The sequence below is a fragment of the Delphinus delphis genome, chromosome 2, assembly GCF_949987515.2.
Source record: "Delphinus delphis chromosome 2, mDelDel1.2, whole genome shotgun sequence".
NCBI classification, from domain to species: domain Eukaryota; kingdom Metazoa; phylum Chordata; class Mammalia; order Artiodactyla; family Delphinidae; genus Delphinus; species Delphinus delphis.
In genome coordinates, this window is record NC_082684.1 from 121,072,690 (window position 1) to 121,093,891 (window position 21,202).

The window sequence follows — 21,202 nt, forward strand, 5'->3', positions numbered from 1 at the left end:
AAAGAGGTGAGGACAGAAGTGGTAAATAAAATAATGGGCAGGCCATGCACAGACTAAAATAAGTGTCAGATTCTGACTTAAAGCCTGCCACCAGATGCAGCTGTACAGTTGCATCAACTCACTTGCTACTATAAAGCCTGCTGCCAGATGCACCTTAATTGTCACTTGCCACTCACTGATAGGGTTTTGATATGAGTCTGCAAGCAACTGATTTATTATGGTCTCTGTGCAGTCAAACCTCTCTGCTAATGATAATCTGTATTTGCAGCTGCTCCCCCGTGCTAGCATCACCACCTCAGCCCTACCTCAGATCATCAGGCATAAGATTCTCATAAGGAGTGCACAACCTAGGTCCCTCTCATGTGTAGTTCACAGTAGGGCTCACACTCCTATGAGAATCTAATGTCACTGCTGATCTGACAGGAGGTGGAGCTCAGGCAGTAATGCGAGTGATGGGGAGTGGCTGTAAATACAGATGAAGCTTCACTGGCTCACCTGCTGCTCACCTCCTGCTGTGTGGCCCAGTTCCTAACAGGCCACAGACCACTATCAGTCCATGGCTCAGGGGTTGGTGACCCCTGTCCTCCATGATGCCTACCTCCTGGTGTTCACATTTTTGTTTAATCTCCTCTTCTTGAGTGTGAGCAGAACCTGTGACTTACTTATAACCAAGAAAACATGGAGAGGTGATAGGGCATCATTCCCATGACTCTGTGACATTTATATAAGAGTCTAGAGAAGCTCATTATGGATGGATGAAGTAAGTAGCCAAGTAGAGACAGCTCATATGCTAAGGCACTGAGGGTTCCCCTAGGGTGGTCTCCAGGAGCTGAGGGTGACCTCTAGGAACTGTGGTTACCCTGGGGTGTTCTCCAGGAACTAAGGGTGGTCTCGAGGAGCTGTGGTTCCCCTGGGGTGGTCACCAGAAGCTGAGGGTGGCCTTTAGGAGCTGTAGGCAGTTTATAGCTGACATTCACCGGGAATCCAAGGCCTTCAGTCCTAAAAGCACATGGATATGAACTCTATAAACAACATGAGTGATCGCAGAAGCAGATTCTTACCCAACTGATCCTCCAGATGAGAACACAGTCAGAGACATTTGGATTGCAGACTCGTTAGACCCGAAGCAGAGGACCCAGTTAAGCCTTATCTAGACTTCTGACCCACAGAAACTATGAAATAATAAATGTGTTCTTTTTTAAGCCACTAGTTTTTGCTCATTTGCTACATAACAGTATGTAACTAATTAATAAATACACCATGCAAAAGGAACACATCACATCTAAAGGACATATTTAAAGGACGTATTTTGGACATATTTTGCCATGGACAACTAATAACATCTGCTGTATTCCATTAAACCTGGCATCAATATTTGCCAAAATTATAAGATTATCTAGGCTGAGAGTTCAAAGCATTTAGAGGACACAGATGAGCCTTAAGTGTCGTCATACTACAGGCAGGGTAAGTTTTTTTCTACTTCATTTCCTCAATAGTCAATCAGGACGATGATTGAGACATAACCCTGGATTTTACTTTCACAAAGTCTTGTGATCATTTTTACTGAAACTGTGGCCTAGATAATAACACAATTAGCTTTAGAGGTGGATTCTTTAGGGCTTGGGTGACTTGCCAAATGACATTTAGGGCAGAACTAGATGCATAATAAGTATATATTAAATGAATACATGAATGACTTTTAAATATCAGGTGCTACCCTGGCATACCTCAGGTGCCAGCGCTTGTACTGTTCTTCTACAACATCAGAATTAGTAACTAAAAACAAAACAGAGGGTCTGGATACAAAATTTATGAGTGACATTGTTCTTTGAAGGGAAAGCAAGTAAGTTGAAAAATAGAACAATATAGACTCAAAAGTTCAGAATAATGCACCAACTCTAATGAAATATAAATTAAAAACTCTCAATTTAGGCTGAAAAGCATAAACTACACACACATAAAATGGGTTATATATGGTAGCATAAGTGGAAAGGCTTAGTTCTTGGGCTACATGCCCACGCCTTGTGAACTGAAAGAAATATCATATTAGTTAATGCCACTATTGTTACTGCATTTATTGTATAATAAACATACACATGAGTCAGGCCACTGGCATTTCCTTCCATCTCAGTTCCAGGCCTTGGAGAACCATGTTTAATTTTGACAAGTATCACCAACTAGAGACCATTTAGAGGAGTCAAACCAGCACAGTGGCATGGCGCCTGGTACAAGGTTGACATTCAATAAATGTCTACTGAATTACTAACTTATGGATTGAGTGACAATAATCTTTAAACTAAACCCTTGAGAAAAAAACTTGAAAAAAATGAAGTGTTCTAACTAGTAGGATACTATGTTGTGGCGCTTACAGTTTGTGATTATGGCATGCTGGTGACAGGGTTCAGGATACACAACCCCAAAATATGGCACCTTGGCATACTGAATATTCCAAGCTGAAGGAATTTGAGAAATGGCATGTGCAAGAAAGACTTTCTGATCTTCCCTTGAAGCAAGTCATAAACCCTCCTATGAGAGATGCTCTTCCTATACCAGCAAGAAAGGAGCATCCTTATCCCCAAAGACAGAGGGACACAGAGCAGAATCTGAAGGAACAGGCCTTGCTAAGTTTCTACAGTTCATTACCTTTAGCTCACATCCTTTGTGCTATCACATCTTTCCACAGCTTTCCACCCTTCATCAAACATAGCACAAAACCACTCAGTTTTAACCATTTCTTTAGGTCTTCATTTCCTATGAAGCTCCATGTCACATAAATCTTATACTAAATAATTTTGTATGCTTTTCTCCTGTTAATCTGTCTTGTCAGTTTATTTTTCAGACCAGACAGGGACCCTATGAGAGTAAAGGAAAACTTTTTCCTCCCCTACACTGGTTTGGTACACAGACACAGGAGCCAGATGATCCAGGTTCAAATCCAGCTCTTACACCTGCATTTAATGTCACTTACCCCCTTTATACTTAAGTTTTCTTATTTGTAAAATAAAGAATATTAGAATACCAGCACCCATCTCAAGAGGGTTTTCATGAAGAAAAAGCATGTTAGCACATTTACCAAGTTTAGAAAAAAGTACAGCACATAGTAAGTAGCACTTAGTAAGCATTATGATTAGTATTATTGTCATTAATAATAACATTATTCTTGTATTAGCTAAAAGGCTAGTTAGAAGTAGGCCTACTCTGAGTCATTCCAGGGGTCAAAAATAGGATTAGTGGATAGAAGTTACAGGGAAGTAGACCAGTTCTCCACAAAGAACTTTCTGGTTATCTGAGCATCCCCAAAACAGAAATAAACTTTTAGAAGCAAAGAACACCTCACTCATGGAAATTTGCAAATAATTCTTTATGATTTTTAAGAAAGAGTTCATGTTAAAACATCTTTAATTTCTTTCAGTCACTCAACAATTCAAGCGATCCCTTTGACCCAACCGCACTCCAAAACGGAAAAGGAGTACCATTTTTTGTTGGTTTGGAAGAAAGCAAGTGTATAACTTATTCAGAACACTGAGAGAGAAAGCATTTCTCTGTGGTCTGTTAATATTTGCATCTGTGAAATCCTGAGTGTTGCTTTGAGTCAGGGAAGAAGACTCCAAACTGAAATCCAGGCCTCAATTCAGGGGGATGAGAGAGAAATTTACATATGTAAGACTTTCAGGGAAAGTAAAGTTTGTTTTTTTTTTTTACCAGTTTTCTTTTTTTTTTAATTAATTAATTATTTATTTTTTACATCTTTATTGGAGTATAATTGCTTTACAATGGTGTGTTAGTTTCTGCTTTATAACAAAGTGAATCAGTTATACATATACATATGTTCCCATATCTCTTCCCTCTTGCATCTCCCTCCCTCCCACCCTCCCTATCCCACCCCTCCAGGTGGTCACAAAGCACCAAGCATGGGGGGGGGAAGGGAAAGTAAAGTTTTAAGGGAAATACTTCAGTGAAATGAGACTTAAAGGGAGTTTAAACAAAGACTGTGCTCTAAAGCCAAAATCTCTAGGTTTAAATTCTGTCTCCATCCCTTATTAGCTTTGTGACCTTGAGCTAGAGCTTAACTTCCTCCTTCCTTGATTTATTTTACCTAAAAACCAAGACAGCAATATTACCTACCTCACTGAGTTGTGAGGACTGAATGGATTAGTATATGTAAGGTATTTAGGAGAGCTTTACACATAAATGGTAGCTATATTTCTCCTTCTCCTCCTCCTTCTTTTCTTAGAAGGAGTAGTAGCAGAAATAGTAGCACTAGAAGAGGCAGTATTTATATTATTTTACCAGAATCCTTCTTTAATCACAGTATTGTGCCTTGGATAACATAAGTAAACAGTAAATATTTCAAGGTTTTTGGTTGTTGGTTTTTTTTGCTATTAAGGAACTCAAGATAGAGTAGCAGGAGTATTATATATCCCAGGCATGTAAGTGGGTGAAAAAATCATCAACAGGAAAACTGTAGAGGCTGATAAAGTCAATTCACGTATCAGAACTCACAAAATGGAGGCCACCCAGTGGCTGGGCAAACATCACAAATGTGAACCTAATTCACCCCATAGTCACAGGAAACACACCTAACTCAGCTTTAGCTATCCTACTTGCCCTAGAAAAGAAGATCTGCTGGCCTTAAAGGAACTCCCCAGCCTCCTAGCAAATCATGCCCTGTTAACACATTTGTTGCCTTGCTCTTGACCCAAATCCCCTGGGAAGAGTGCTATACTGCTTGTGACCCAGTGCGTGAATTGTTTTCCCTTAAATAAAGGGCATCAAATTCATTATTGAATTGTCTCAGTTTTGTCATTTGACAAAGGCTATTATTGTTTTCCGTAAAGTGGTTAAATGAAGGACAGATCACCATCAAATCCTATTTTCAACATTTGTATGTAACTGCCTTGATTTAGAAACTGGGAACTTTGAATGTTTTACTCTGAAAGGATTTGGAAATGCTGATTAAAAATAAATGTTTATTTAGCATATATGTAGGAATATTATTAAATTCAAAGGTATGTTGTGAGGAGCTGTTGCACTCAGCTCTGATGTACTTGCATCAGACTGACACACTGGGCATGAAACATAGTAACTGACAGTGCTGATGATAAGCACAGATCTGAGGAGTTTGGGGGATGGCATGCACCAACTGTTCAGCATGGTTTACTGATAACAGTGAGACTGATGAATCACAGGTGGTAAAGGTGAGAACCCTACGGTGGGGATGGTGGTGCACGCAACCAGCAGAATATAGCATATCCTGACCAAGACTTAATTTGGGGTGTCTGGATCCAAGGTGTTTGGTGCACATGTCAGTGATTCTTGGTCTGAGAGAATGAGTGTTTCCATATGGCGCCTGGTCTCTCCAGACCTGTGAGAGGGGCCTTTGACTGGCATGTATCTCCTTTCTTCCACATTGCTGCTATACTGCATCCTTTTCCTGCAAAAAACTATAGCTTTATGGCCATCATCACTGTGGGTTCTGTGAGGTGTCTTAGTAGTCGAACCCTGTCTAAATGCCACCAGTAGTAAAAAGTGTAGCCAACCTACAAAAAAAAAATTGTGTTCAGGTAGGTCACTCTTTCTATTTATTTTATTTTTTAAGTATGTCCTGGTTGTGATAATATGAAAGAAAACTAAGGACACATTTTAACTTAAGAAAGATATCAATATCTATCTAAAAATTTGTATTTCCAGAATTCAAAGGACCAAAAACATCTGCTTAGAGATTTATTCCATGTAATAAAGATAATAAATTTCTTTCCAATGAAGCCTGCAAATCTTAATTAGACCTGTGAGGTCAGTGTTATAGTACATTTCCATGGGTAAATAAATACTTCTTTTGGGTAAATAGTCCCTTATTCCCTCAGTAACTCTGTACTTTATATAATCTAGTTAATTAACTTTGTCTCTCACTTTCCATTTTAAATCATCATCTTCATTCATCAACTAAACTATCCTGGAAACTCGTAGCAGAATATTTATTCATGCTCACTCAGCTACTTTCATGACATATTTTTAAAATCAAAAGTTATTTTTTGAAAAGAGTGCAGCAAGGGACCTATAAAAGCAATACATCTTAGTGTTGGTATTGTTACTCTGGGACTGTTACATGTGTGTTGCAGAACAAAGCAAATGAAGAATTAAGTCAGGGAACTGGGATTTTCAACCATCAGAGAGAGAATATACAGTTATAAAATGGATGAAGTTAAATAAAATCATGTAGTCTTAAATTTCAATTAAGTGTATCATCTCAGGCTATATCTTAGCTTAACATATTTCCTGGATTGCTCCACTGAAAAAGCCTAGAAACAGTATCAAATCTAGTAGCAATGAGTACCCTAGATTCCAGATAGTAGCCTATAAATACTAGTTAGCAGTAAAGGGAACCAGAGTTCCTTGAAAAAATGGTCATTCTAGGTTTGATGTAGGAAATACATAAGATAAGCACAGAATATCTTGTTATAACAGGATGCAAATACTCTATTAAATGTATTTCCAAAGAAGCCAGGAGGAAATCTCAGTATCTTTCCACTGCCTAAAGGTAAGAAAATTTGAGTTTCAGTAAGAATAAGTGAAATAGATTGAAAATATATCAGATATGTTTACCCCATGTCTTCAGAGAGTTTTAAAAAGCTGATTGGTCATCTTTGCAAAATAATGAGCTGGTGCTCTAGCATCCTCTAAACCAGTAAATAAAGGCAGAAAAAAAATCAAGCATTTATCTAGGCTTTTCTGTACAAACTGCACCTTAGGGTATCCAGGCAATCAAATAGTTGATAAGAAGAGGTTTATCTTTATAGAGTATTATATTCCCTGCTGTTGTTAAACCTATTTCACTCATATATAAGGTTATATTCTAAATCAAATTTTCTATTTTAATGAAATTGGTGTCTCTTGGAAGTGAATACTCAAAGAAACCTATTTCTAAAGGGAGAAAACATGAATCCCTAGGATTAAGGCTCAAAGGATTGATCAATTAAGAAGCCAGGAGCACACGTCTCTGCCAAAAATGTATTAGAATTGCAATTGTCTAGCCAACCTATGTCTCACAGGTCTTAAAACTCAAGAGTATACTACATGCATCAGTCCCCCACCAGGTCACAACCAGTACATCCCCCATCCTACTGCTATGTGATCCAGTGATAGACACTAACCTGTGGTTACTCCATTAATCTCCCAATCACTCACTACCTACACACTAGGCAATGAAATGTCTTGAATTCACTCGTCACATGATAACCTAATTTATGAGCAGACAAGTGAGGATAAATGGAGATTAAAAAAATAAACTAACATGAGGAGATCAAGATGGTGGAGTATGAGGACCACCCTCAAGAACACATTAAAAATACATCTACATGTGGAGCAGTTCTCACTGAAAACAACCTGGAGACCGGCAGAAAGACTCCAGTGCAACCAAGGCTGTAAAGAAAGATCCACATGGAGTCAGGTATGAAGAGAAGCAAAGCGATCAGGTCAGAACCAGTGTCCCTAGGTAAGGACACAGAAGAGGAAGGGGATTACATAGGCAAAAAGATCCTCCTTGGGGAACGAGTGCCTCAAACCACATATTGGGTGCCCCAGCCCTCGGCTGGCACTGGGAAGACAAGTTCCCTAGCTGGTTTGAAAATCAGGAGGGCTGTAGGAAACCTAGACTCTGCTAGTGAAGAGCTCACACATATTTGTTACTCTTGGGAACAAGGCAGAGGAAGCAGACTGAAGCTGCCTAGGATGCTGGCTGGTTTCCCATAAACACCCCAGCACACCCTGGCCCACACTCAGCACTCACTCTGGCCCTTATGGCTCTGGTGTAGCTCCACACTATGGCAAAGGCTTCTGATGCAGTTGTGTGGACAAAGCTGGCTCAAAGCCATCAAGGCATACAAATGAGGCAAAGGTGGCCATTACAGGCATTCACGGAGGCAACAGATCAGGAGCAGTCTGGAGTTCTGACTGGTATGCCAGGACTGCCCCAGCACCTGCCCCAGCCCTCACCAGGTGACCATTCTAGGCAGGTACTCTAGAGCTGCTGTCCTCTGGGCCAAAGGTGCCTTTGCTGGGAGAGGGCAAAGCACACACACACAAGGAATGGAACCAGCTGGGACTCAACCCATAGGCTTTCTGCTCCAGCACCCTGGAACCTGCCTCTGCTCCTGATAGGGTGGTGATGGCCACTGAGCACAGGGGAAGCTCAGCTCACATCTGGCAGTGGCTCTGGGTGCTCCATCTCCAGCCCTACCTCCCAGCAAGGTAACAGTGGCTAGCACACCCAAAGGGGAAACATGACCCATGATCATGTCAGATCCAGATTTCCCACCAAAGCCACAGGGCACTGCATAGGGACATTCCCACAAAAGGACACCAATTTGGGACTAAGATAGGTGACTATTTCACCTACTTTCATAGAGACAGAGAAAGTTAAACAAAATGAGAAGACAGAGGAATTTGTTCCAAATGAAAGAACAAGAAAAAAAACCTGAAAATGCAACTATTGAAACAGAGATGAAAATTTACCACATAAAGAGTTCAGAGCATTATTAATAAGAATGCTAACTGAACACAGAAAAAGAATAAATGAACACAGTGTATAGTTTAATAAGAAAGTAGAAAATATAAAAATCACCAGTCAGAGCTTAAGAATGCAATAAGTGAAATGAACAACACTAGAAGGAATGAACACTAGATGAATTAACAGCAGACTAGGTGATACATAAGAATCCATAAGTGATCTGGAAGATAGAATAATGGAAATTGCCACATCAGAACAGCAAAAGAAAAAAAATTTTTTAAACAAGAACAGTTTAAGGGATCTCTGGAAAACCCCCAAGCGTACTAACATTTGCACTATAGGGGTTCCAGAAGGTGAAGACACAGAAAAAACTGTTGAAAATGTTGAAATCATGGCTGAAAACTTCCTAAACCTTAAGAAGGAAATAGATATCCAAGACAGGAAGCACAGAGGGTCCCAAACAAGATGAACCCCAAAAGACCCACATCAAGACATTAAAATGGTAAAAATTAAAGATCAGGAGAATTTTAAAGGTAGCAAGAGAAAAACAAAAAGTCACATACAAGGGAACCCCAACAAGGCTATCAGCTGATTTTTCTGCAGAAAGTTTGTAAGCCTGAAGGGAGTGGCATGATTCACATAAAATGCTGAAAGGGAAAAACCTACAACCTACAATACTCTACACAGCAAGACTGTCATTTAGAACTGAAGAAAAGATAGAGACAAGCAAAAACTAAAAGAGTTCATCAATACAAAACTGAACATAAAAGAAATGTTAACGGACTTTCACTAAGTGGAAAAGAAAAGGCTGCAACAAGAATCCATAGGAAAGGAAAAAATCCCACCACTAGAGGCAAATATATAGTAAAGGCTGAGGATCAAACACTTAAATATGTATACTTAAAGACAAAAAAAGTACGAATATCAAAAGATAAAAAATGTAAAATAAACTATAACTACAATAAACAATGAAGGGATAAATATGAAGATGTAAAATATGACATCAAAAACACAAAATGTGGGAATCTAAAATGTTTACCTTTTAGAATGTGTTTGAATTTAAGTGACTCTCAGCTTAGAACATGTAGAAATATTATAGATCAATATATAAGAACCCTGTGATAACCACAAATAAAAACTCTACAATAGATACACAAAAACTAGAGAGAAAGGAGCACAAGCATACCACTAAAGACAATCATCAAACCGCAAGGGAAGAAACTAAAAGAAGAAGAAAAGAACAGAAAAGAACTACCAAAAAAAACCTCCATAGAAAACAAGTAATAAAATGGCAGTAAGTACACAGCTATCAATAACCACTTTCAATATCAATGGAGTAAAAGCAACGATCAAAAAACATAGGGTGGGGTCTCGAGGTCAAGATGGTAGAGTAGGAGGACCTGGGGTTCACCACTCCCCACAAGTACATCAAAAATACACCTACAAGTGGAACAATTTGCACAGAGCACCTGCTGAACACTAGCAGAGGACCTCAGACACCTAAAGGACAAGAAAAGATAACCATGTAACCAGGTGGGATGAAGGAGAGAAAGGGAAGAAAAAGAAAAGAGGAAATGGGATGGGAACCACATCCCTGGGGGGAGCTGAAGGAGATAAGAGGTTACTGCACCAAGGGAGGCCCCCTCACAGGTGGCAAAATACACTGAAATAGAGGGGGAGCTTTGGGGTCTATTGGAAGAAAGTGCAGTGGCCAGTCGGTGGCAGGCAGGAGAGAGCACAACTTCCACCAACAGTCTGTGCCACAGCCCTGTGCATCCCAGCATGAGATGGGTGCCCGCCCATGCTGGCAGGAACTGGGTGCTGAAGTGTGGGGTTAGGACAGTGGATCTGGAGAGAGGACTGCTGTTGGCTGCAAGAAGATGACCTGAGGGATGGGAGTGAGGAGCTCACCTGCATGGAGAGAGACTGAGGGGATGGGCATGAGGAGCTCCGTGGCTGGGAATGCTCCTGGAGGAAGCAAGGAGCCATTGTTGAGTAGTGCACAAGGGGTGGGGTCACCATCAGGGACTCTCTATGCACATGTCAGCCCCTTCCTCCACGGGCACTGGGAGGGACACACACCAGAGCAAGCACGTGCACTCCCATCTGTTGCCAACTCCTGATGGCCCCTGCCTCCATGGGCACTAGAGGGGGATCCCACTGGAGCAAGCACACAGGCCCCAGTCATGGCCGCCTTAATCCTCTCCTGCATGAGCGAGCACGCATCTCTGTCACTGCCTCCTGCTGGCCCCTGACACTGTGGGCACTAGAGAAGGATCCCATCAAAGTGAGCACACATGCCCCAGTTATGGTACTCTTCTCCCTCTCCCACCTAAGCGAGCCTGCACACCCCAGTTGATTGCTGCCTCTTGCCCCTCCCACCTAAGTGAGCAAGTATACCTCAGTCACTGCCTTCGCCACCTCTTGCCTCAGTGGGGAACAGACACCTGAGGGTGGCCTACACACAGAGGTGGAGGCAAAAACAAAGCTGAGACCCAGGGGCTGTGCAACTAAGAAAGAGGAACTGAAATCTCTCTGTGCAGCTCCACAAGCTGCGGATTAACCCCCATGATCGGCTTGGTAAGCCGAGAGTCTGCGGAACATCTGAATGGAAACATCTCCTACAACTGAGACCAGTCTAGTTTTAGCAGCTCTGGACTATGGGAGCACATACACACATGATTTGGGGCAGGTCAGAGTCTGAACTGTCCCCACAGTGTCCACAGGTGGTCCAGAGACCTACCTAGAGGTTGTGGAGGACCTCCTGGGGAGGAAGGGGTTGACTGTGGCATGGTGGGGGCAATGACACTGATAGCAGAGGCCACAGGGAATTTTTTGCTTTGTTGTTTAATTTTTAAATATATTTTCATTTTTCTACTTTTATTTTTTCTTTGTTTTTTGTTGTTTCTTATTTTGGTTTTTTGGTTTTTACTCTTTTCATTTTTGCTTTTTTGTTTGTTTTTCCTTTCTTCTGTCATTTTTGCAGTTTTATTGTTTCTTTGCTTTTTTTCTTTGTTTTTATTGTTTGGTTTGGTTTTTGCCTGAGATTTTTGTTGTTTTTCTCTTTTTTTCTCATTTTTCTGTGTTTCTGTTTACTTTGACTTTTTGTGTTTTTCTTTTGTTACATTTGCTTTTGTTGTTTGCTTTGCTTTTCGAGTTTTTCTGTTTGATTGATTTTTTTTCTTGTTTTTTCTTTATTTAGCTTTTTGTTCATTTTCATTTGCTTGGTTTTGTTTTTATTTTTTGTCTTAGTTTTTCTCTGGAGTTTTTGTTTTGTTTCTCTCTTTTGTGTTTTTTTGACACTTTTGTGTGTTTTTTGTTTACTTTGACTTTTTGTTTTATTTGCTTTGGCTTTTGAGAGCTTTTGGTTAGTCGTTTTCTTTGTTGGTTTGTTTTTGTTTGTTTGGTTTGGTTTTTGTTGTTTGTCTTAATTTTTTTTTTCTGCTTGTTCTTTATTTGTGTTTTTGTTCCTTTTGGACACACCACACAACTTGCAGGGTCATGGTTCCCCAGCAGGGGGTCAAACCTGAGCCTCCATGGTAGGAGTGCCAAGTCCTGGCTGCTGGACTGCCAGAGAATTCCCCGGCACCTGAGAATATTAATCAGCGGGAGCTCTCCCAGAGGTCCGATCTTGGCACCATGATCCAGATACACCCAACACCCTGCCAGATGCAGTGATGGATGCCTCAGGCCAAACCAGCAAGTGAGGAACACAGCCCCACACATCAACAGACAGGCTACCTAAAGACGCACTAAGCTCACAGACACCCCAAAACATACATCCTGACATGGCCCTGCACACCGGAGTTACCCAGCTCCACCCACCAGAGTGCAGGCACCAGGATGCCTACACAAGCCCCTGGACCAACCTCACCCACCAGGGGGCAGACACAAGAAGCAAGGGGAACTACAACCCTGCACCCTGCGGAAAGGAGACTACAAACACAGTAAATTAGATAAAATGAGATGAAACAGAAATATGTTGTAGACGAAGGAGCAAGGTAAAAACCTCTAAGAAAAAATAAATGAAGAGAAAATAGGCAATCTACCTAAAAAAGAATTAAGAGTAATGATAATAAAGATGATCCAAGATCTTGGAAATAGAATGGACATGTGGATCAAGAAGACACAAGAAATGTTTAAAAGGGATGTAGATGAACAATACAATAAATGCAATGAAAAATACATTAGAAAGAATCAATAGCAGAATGACAGAGGGAAAAGAAGGGATAAGTGAGCTAGAAGATAGAATGGTAAAAATAACTGCTGCAAAACAGAATGAAGAAAAAAGAATGAAAAGAAATGAGAACAGTCTCAGAGACCTCTGGGAGAACAATAAACACACTAACATTTGAATTATAAGGGGTCCCAGAAGAAGAAGAGAAAGAGAAAGGGTCTGAGAAAATATTTGAAGAGATTATAGTCAAAAACTTCCCTAACATGGGAAAGAAAATAGTCACCCAAGTCCAGGAAGTGCAGATTCCCTTATAGGATAAAACCAAAGAGAAACACACTGAGACACATATTAATCGAACCAACAAAAATTAAATAAAAAGAAAAAATAATAAAGGCAGCAAGAGGAAAGCAACAAGTAACATACAAGGGATTCCCCATAAGATTATCTGCTGATTTTTCAGCAGAAACTCTGCAGGCAAGAAGGGATTGCAACAATATATTTAAACTGATGAAAGGGAAAAACCTACAACCAAGAATACTCTAACCAACAAGGCTCTCATTCAGATTCAATGGAGAAATCAAAAGCTTTACAGACAAGCAAAAGCTAAGCTACTTCACCACCAAACCAGCTTTACAACAAATGCTAAAGGATCTTCTTCAGGTGGGAAACACAAGACAAGAAAAAGACCTACAAAAACAAAGCCAAAACAATTAAGAAAATGGTAATAGAAACATACATATCAATAATTACCTATGATACAAGTGGATTAAATGCTCTAGTCAAAAGACACAGACTGGGTGAATGGAGACAGAAACAAGAACCATATATATGCTGTCTACAAGAGACCCATTTCAGACCTAGGGACACATATGGACTGAAAGTGAAGGGATAGAAAAAGATATTCCATGCAAATAGAAATCAAATAGAAGCTGGAGTAGCAATACCCACATCAGATAAACTAGACCTTAAAATAAAGACTATTACAAGAGACAAGGAAGGACACTACATTATGATCAAGGGATCAATCCAAGAAGAAGAAATAACAATTGTAAATGTTTATGCACCCAACATAGGAGCACCTCAATACATGAGGCAAATACTAACAGCCATAAAAGGGGAAATCGACAGTAACACAATGAGAGTGGAGACCTTTAACACATCACTTACACCAATGGATAGATCATTTCAACAGAAAATGAGTAAGGAAACACAAGCCTTAATGACACATCACACCAAATAGACTTAATTGATATTTATCGGACTTTCAATCTGAAAGCAGCAAATACACTTTCTTCTCAAGTGCACATGAGACATTCTGCAGGATAGATTGTATCTTGGGTCACAAATCAAGCCTTGGTAAATTTAAGAAAATTGAAATCATATCAAGCATCTTTTCCGACCACAACACTATGAGATTAAAAATCAATTACAAGGAAAAGAAAACACAAACACATCAAGGTTAAATAATATGTTACTAAATAATCAACATATAACTGAAGAAATCAAAGAAGAAATAAAAAAATACCTACAGACAAATGGCAGTGAATACATGAGAAACCAAAAACCTATGGGACACAGCAAAAGCAGTTCTAAGAAGGATGTTTATAGCAATAAAATCTTACCTCAGGAAACAAGAAAAATCTCAAATAACCTAACATTACACCTAAAGCATCTAGAGAAAGAAGAACAAACAAAACATAAAGTTAGTAGAAGGAAAGGAATCATAAAGATAAGAGAAGAAATAAATGAAATAGAAATGAATGAAACAATAGTAAAGACCAATGAAACTAAAACCTGGTTCTTTGAGAAGATAAAAAAATTGATAAACCTTTACCACACTCATCAAGAAAAAAAAGGGAGATTATTCAAATCAATAAAATTAGAAATGAAAAAGGAGAAATTACAATGGACATGGCAGAAATACAAAAGATCATAAGAGAATACTACAAGTCACCATATGACAATAAAATGGACAACCTGGAAGGAATGGACAAATTCTTAGGAACGTACAACTTTCCAAGACTAAACCAGGAAGAAATAGAAGATATAAACAGACCAATCACAAGTAATGAAATTGAAAATGTAATTAAAAATCTTCCAACAAGCAAAAGTCCAGGACCAGATGGCTTCATAGGCAAATTCTATCAAATATTTAGAGAAAGGCTAACACCCATCATTCTCAAACTCATCCAAGAAATTGCAGAGGCCACCGTCATTCTGATTCAAAATCCAGAAAAAGATATCACAAAAAAAGGGAAATTACAGGGGCTTCCCTGGTGGCGCAGTGGTTGAGAGTCTGCCTGCCGATGCAAGGGACATGGGTTCATGCCCTGGTCTGGGAAGATCCCATATGCCACAGAGCAGCTAGGCCTGTGAGCCATGGTTGCTGAGCCTGCGCGTCTGGAGCCTATGCTCCACAATGGGAGAGGCCACAACAGTGAGAGGTCCGTGTACTGCAAAAAAAAAAAAAAAAAAAAAATTACAGACCAATATCACTGATAAACATAGAGGCAAGGGGCTTCCCTGGTGGCGCAGTGGTTGAGAGTCCGCCTGCCGATGCAGGGGACACGGGTTCGTGCCCCGGTCTGGGAAGATCCCACATGCCGTGGAGCAGCTGGGTCCGTGACCCATGGCTGCTGAGCCTGTGCGTCCGGAGCCTGTGCTCCACAACGGGGGAGGCCACAGCAGTGAGAGGCCCGCGTACCACAAAAAAAAAAAAAACAAAAAAAACAAAAAAAAAACAAAAAAAAACATAGAGGCAAAAATCCTCAACAAAATACTAGCAAACAGAATCCAACTTTTAAAGGATCATACCCAAGATCAAGTGAGATTTACCCCAGGGATTCAAGGATTTTTTCAATATATGCAAATCAATCAATGTGATACACCATATTAACAAATTAAAGAATAAAAAACATATGATCATCTTAACAGATGCAGAAAAAGCTTTTGACAAATCTCAACACTCATTTATGATAAAAACTCTCCAGAAAGTGGGCATAGAGGGAACCTACCTCAAAATAATAAAGGCCATATACAAGAAACACACAGCAAACATCATTCTCAATAGTGAAAAACTGAAAGCATTTCCTCTAACATCAGGAACAAGACAAGGATTTTCAGTCTCACCACTATTATTCAACATAGTTTTGAAAGTCCTAGCCATGCAAATCAGAGAAAAAAAGAAATAAAACGAATCCAAATTGGAAAAGAGGTAAAATGGTCAGTTTGCAGATTACACGATGCTACACATAGAAAATCCTAAAGATGTCACCAGAAATATACTAGAGCTAATCAACGAATTTGGTAAAGCTGCAGGATACAAAATTAATACACTGAAATATCTTGCATTCCTATACACTAACAATGAAAGATAGAAAGAGAAATTAAGGAAACAATCCTATTTACCACTTCAAAAGGAATTAAATACCTAGGAATAAACCTACCTAAGGAGGCAAAAATCCTGTACTCAGAAAACTATAAGATACTTATGAATGAAATCAAAATGGCACAAACAGATGGAGAAGATATACCATGTTCTTGGATTGGAAGAGTCAATATTGTGAAAATGACTATACTTCCCAAAGCAATCAACAAATTCAATGCAATCCCTATCAAATTACCAATGGAATTTTTCACAGAATTAAAACAAAAATTTTTACAATTTTTTTGGAAACACAAAAGACCCCGAATAGCCAAAGCAATCTTGAGAAAGGAAAATGGAGCTGGAGGAATCAGGCCCCCTGACTTCAGACTGTACTACAGCGCTACAGTATTTAAGACAGTATGGTACTGGCACAAAAACAGAAATATAGATCAATGGAACAGGATGGAAAGCACAGAGATAAACTCATGCACCTATGGTCACCTAATCTATGACAAAGGAGGCAAGAATATACAATGGAGAAAAGACAGTCTCTTCAATAAGTGGTGCTGGAGAAACTGGACAGCTACATGTAGAAGAATGAAATTAGGAAACTTGCTGACACCATACACAAAAATAAACTCAAAATGGATTAAAGACCTAAATGTAAGGCCAGACACTATAAAACTCTTAGAGGAAAACGTTTGAAGAACACTCTTTGACATAAATCACATCTTTTTTGACCCACCTCCTAGAGTGATAAAAATAAAAACAAAAACAAACAAATGCGATCTAATTAAACAAAATATTTTGCACAGCAAAGAAAAACATAAATGAGATGAAAAAACAACCCTCAGAATGGGAGAAAATATTTGCAAATGAAGCAACTGAAAAGGGATTAATCTCCAAAATATACAAACAGCAAAATATACATGCAGCTCAATACCAAAAAAACAAACAACCAAATCAACAATGCATGGAAGACCTAAATAGACATTTCTCCAAAGACATACATATAGCCAACAAACACATGAATAGATGCTCAACATCACTAATTATTAGACAAATGCAGATCAAAAGTACAATGAGCTATCACCTCACACCAGTCAGAATGGCCATCATCAAAAAGTCTACAAACCATAAACACTGGAGAGGGTGTCTAGAAAAGGGAACCATCCTGAACTGTTGGTGGGAATGTAAATTGATACAACCACTATGGGGAACAGTATGGAGCTTCCTTAAAAATCTAAAAATGGAACACCCATATGACCCAGCAATCCCATTACTGGGCATATACCCCAAGAAATCCATAATTCAAATACACACATGCACTGCAATGTTCACTGCAGCACTATTTGCAATAGCCAGGACATGGAAGCAACCTAAATGTCCATCAACAGATGAATGGATAAAGAAAATATGGTACATATATGCAATGGAATATTACTCAGCCATAAAAAGGAACGAAATTGTTTCAGTTTTGTAGAGATGTGCATGGGCCTAGAGTGTGTCATACAGAGTGAAGTAAGTCAGAAAGAGAAAAACAAATATCATATATTAATGCATATATGTGGAATCTAGAAAAATGGTACAGATGAACCTATTTGCAGGGCAGGAATGCAGATGTAGAGAATGAATATGTGGACTCGGGGAGGGGGGAAGGGGGGGTTGGATGCATTGGGAGATTGGGATTGACATATATACACAACCGTGTGTAAAACAGATAGCTAGTGGGAACCTGCTGTACAGCACAGGGAGCTCAGCTTGGTGCTCTGTGGTGACCTAGATGGGTAGGATGGGTGTTGGAGGTGGGAGAGAGATTCAAGAGGTAGGGGATATATGTATACATATAGCTGATTCACTTCATTGTAGAGCAGAAACTAACACAATATTGTAAAGAAACTACCCCCCCCCCAAAAAATTACATGATCATATCAATAGATGCAGAAAAAGTATTTGACAAAATTCAACATCCATTCATGATAACAATGCTCACTAAAGTTGGTATAGAGAGACATATCTCAACATAATAAAGCTATATATGCCAAACCCACAGCTTACATCACATTCAGTGGTGGAAAGCTAATAGCCTTTCCTCTAAAATCAGGAACAAGACAAGAATATTGTCTGTTGTCACATTATTCAACATTGTAGTGGAGGTCTGAGCCATAGCAATAAAACAGAAAAGAAACAAAAGTCATTCAAACTGGAAGGGAAGAAGTAAGACTGTCACTCCTTGTAGATGACATTATATTATATATAAAGAATCCTAAAGTCACCACCTAAAACTTTAGAATTATTAAATGAATTAATTAAAATTGCACAATACAAGATTAATATATAGAAATCTGTTGCTTTTCTATATGCTAATAATGAGCTATCAGAAAGAGAATGCAAGAAAACAATCCCAATTAAAATTGCACCAAAAAGAATTAAATACTAGGAAAAAAACTTAACCTAGGAGGTGAAAAACCTATACCTTGAAAACTATAAGATATTGTTGAAAGAAATTAAAGTTGATACAAAAAAATGGAAAGATGTACCATGTTCATGGATTGTAAGAATTAATATTGTTAATTACATACGGCCCAAAGAAATCTACAGATTTAATGCATTCCCTATCAAAATACCCTTGACATTTTCCACAGAACTAGAAAAAATAATCCTAAAATTTATATGGAACCAGAAATTGCCTCGAGTGGTCAAAGCAATATTTAGGGAAAAGAACAAAGTTACCAGTATCACCCTCTCTGACTTCAGACTACACTACAAAGTTGCAGTAATCAAAACAATATGATATTGGCCAAAGAAAGACACATAGATCAATGAATCAATGAAACAAAATAGAGAGCTCAGAAATAAAACAATGAACTTATAGTCAATTAACCTACAACAAAGGAGGCAAGAATATACAGTGGTGAAAAGACAGTCTCTTCAATAAGTGGTGCTGGAAAAACAGAACAGCTACATGTAAAAGAATGAAATTAGAACATTCTCTAACACCACATAAAAAAATAATGTCAAAATGAATTAAAGACATAAATGTAAGGCCTGAATCATAAATCTCCTGGATTAAAACATGGGAAGAACACCCTTTGACATAAATCATAACAATATTTTTATATCTGTCTTCTAAATCAAAGGAAACAAAAGCAAAAATAAACAAATGGGATCTAAATAAATTTAAAAGCTTTTGCACAGCAAAGGAAATCATCAACAAAATAAATTGATGATATAGGCACATGAAAAGATGTTCAACATTGCTAATCAGAGAAATGAACATAAAACCACAATGAGATTATCACATCACACCTGTCAGAATGACTATCATCAAAATGATCACAAATAACAAATGTTGGCAAAGATGTTGAGAAAATGTAACCCTAGTACACAGTTGGTGGGAATGTAAATTGGTGTAGCCACTATGAAAAACAGTATGTAGGTTCCTCAAAAACTAAAAATAGATCTACCATATCCATAATTTCCACTCCTAGGGTATACCTGAAGAAAATGAAAACAGTAATCTGAAAAAAATACATACATCCAAAGGTTCATAGCAGTATTATTTACAATAGTCAGATATGAAAGCAACCTAAGTGTCCATGAATAGATGAATGGGTAAAGATGTCTGCAAACGAATCAATGTGATAAACCACATTAACAAATTGAAGAATAAAAACCATAGGACCATCTCAATAAACCCAGAAAAAGCTTTTGCTAAAATTCAACCTCCATTTATGATAAAAACTCTTCAAAAAGTAGGCATAGAGAGAACATACCTCAACATAATAAAGGCTATATATGACAAAACCATAGCTAACATCACACTCAAAGGTGAAAAGCTGAAAGCATTTCCTCTAAGATCAGGAACAAGACAAGGATGCCAACTCTCACGAATTTTATTCAACATAATTTGGGAAGTCCTAGCCACAGAAATCAGAGAATAAAAAAGGAATCCAAATTGGAAAGGAAGAAGGAAAACTGTCACTGTTTGCAGATGACAGGATACCATATATAGAAAATCCTCAAGACACTACCAGAAAACTACTAGAGCTCATCAATGAATTTAGTAAAGTTCCTGGATACAAAATTAATACAGAAATATGTTGCATTTCTACACACTAATAACAAAATATCAGAAAGAGAAATTAAGGAAACAATCTCATTTACCATCACATCAAAAAGAATAAAATACCTAGGAATAAACCTACCTAAAGAGGCAAAAAACCTGTTCTCTGAAAACTATAAGATGGTGATGAAAGAAAGTGAAGATGACACAAACAGATGGAAAGATATACCGTGTTCTTAGATTGGAAGAGTCAATATTGTTAAAATGACCATACTATCCAAAGCAATCTACAGATTCAATGCAATCCCCATCAAATTACCAATGGCATTTTTCACAGAACTGGAACAAAATATTTTTAATTTGTATGGAAACACAAAAGACCCTGAATAGCCAAAACAATCTTGAAAAAGAAGAATGGAGCTGGAGGAGTCACACTCCCTGACTTCAGACTATACTACAAAACTACAGTCATCAAAACAGTATGGCACTGGCACATAAACCAACACATAGATCAATGGAACAGGATAGAAAGCCCAGAAATAAAACTATGCACTTATGGTCAATTAATCTACAACAAAGGAGACAAGAATATACAATGGAGAAAAGACAATCTCTTCAATAAGTGGCGCTGGGAAAACTGGACAACTACTTGTAAAAGAATGAAATTAGAATGTCTCCTCACAACATTTATAAAAATAAGCTCAAAATGGAATAAAGACCTAAATTTTAAGACCAGATACCTTCAAACTCCTAGAGGAAAACATAGGCAAAACACTCTGACATAAATTGCAGCAATATTTTCTTGTACCTGTCTACTAGAGTAATGGAAATAAAAACAAAAATGGGACCTAGTTAAACTTAAAAGGTTTTGCACAGCAATACAAAAAGACAACCCTCAGAATGGGAGAAAATATTTGCAAACGACGAGACTGACAAGGGCTTAACTTCCAAAATATACGAACAGCTCATACAACTTAATATTAACAAAAAACAAAACCCAATCCTGCAATTCCACTCCTAGGCATACATCTGGAGAAAACTCTAATTTGAAAAGATACATGTACCACAATATTCACAGCAGCAATA

The 21,202-nt window shown here is 38.5% G+C and overlaps 1 protein-coding gene across 1 annotated transcript in view; it reads right to left on the reverse strand.

Annotated features, from left to right (window-relative positions):
• Positions 1 to 21,202, reverse strand: part of GABRG3 (gamma-aminobutyric acid type A receptor subunit gamma3) — a 635,170-nt gene that overhangs the window by 373,419 nt on the left and 240,549 nt on the right. The gene's annotated exons all lie outside the window — the stretch shown is intronic.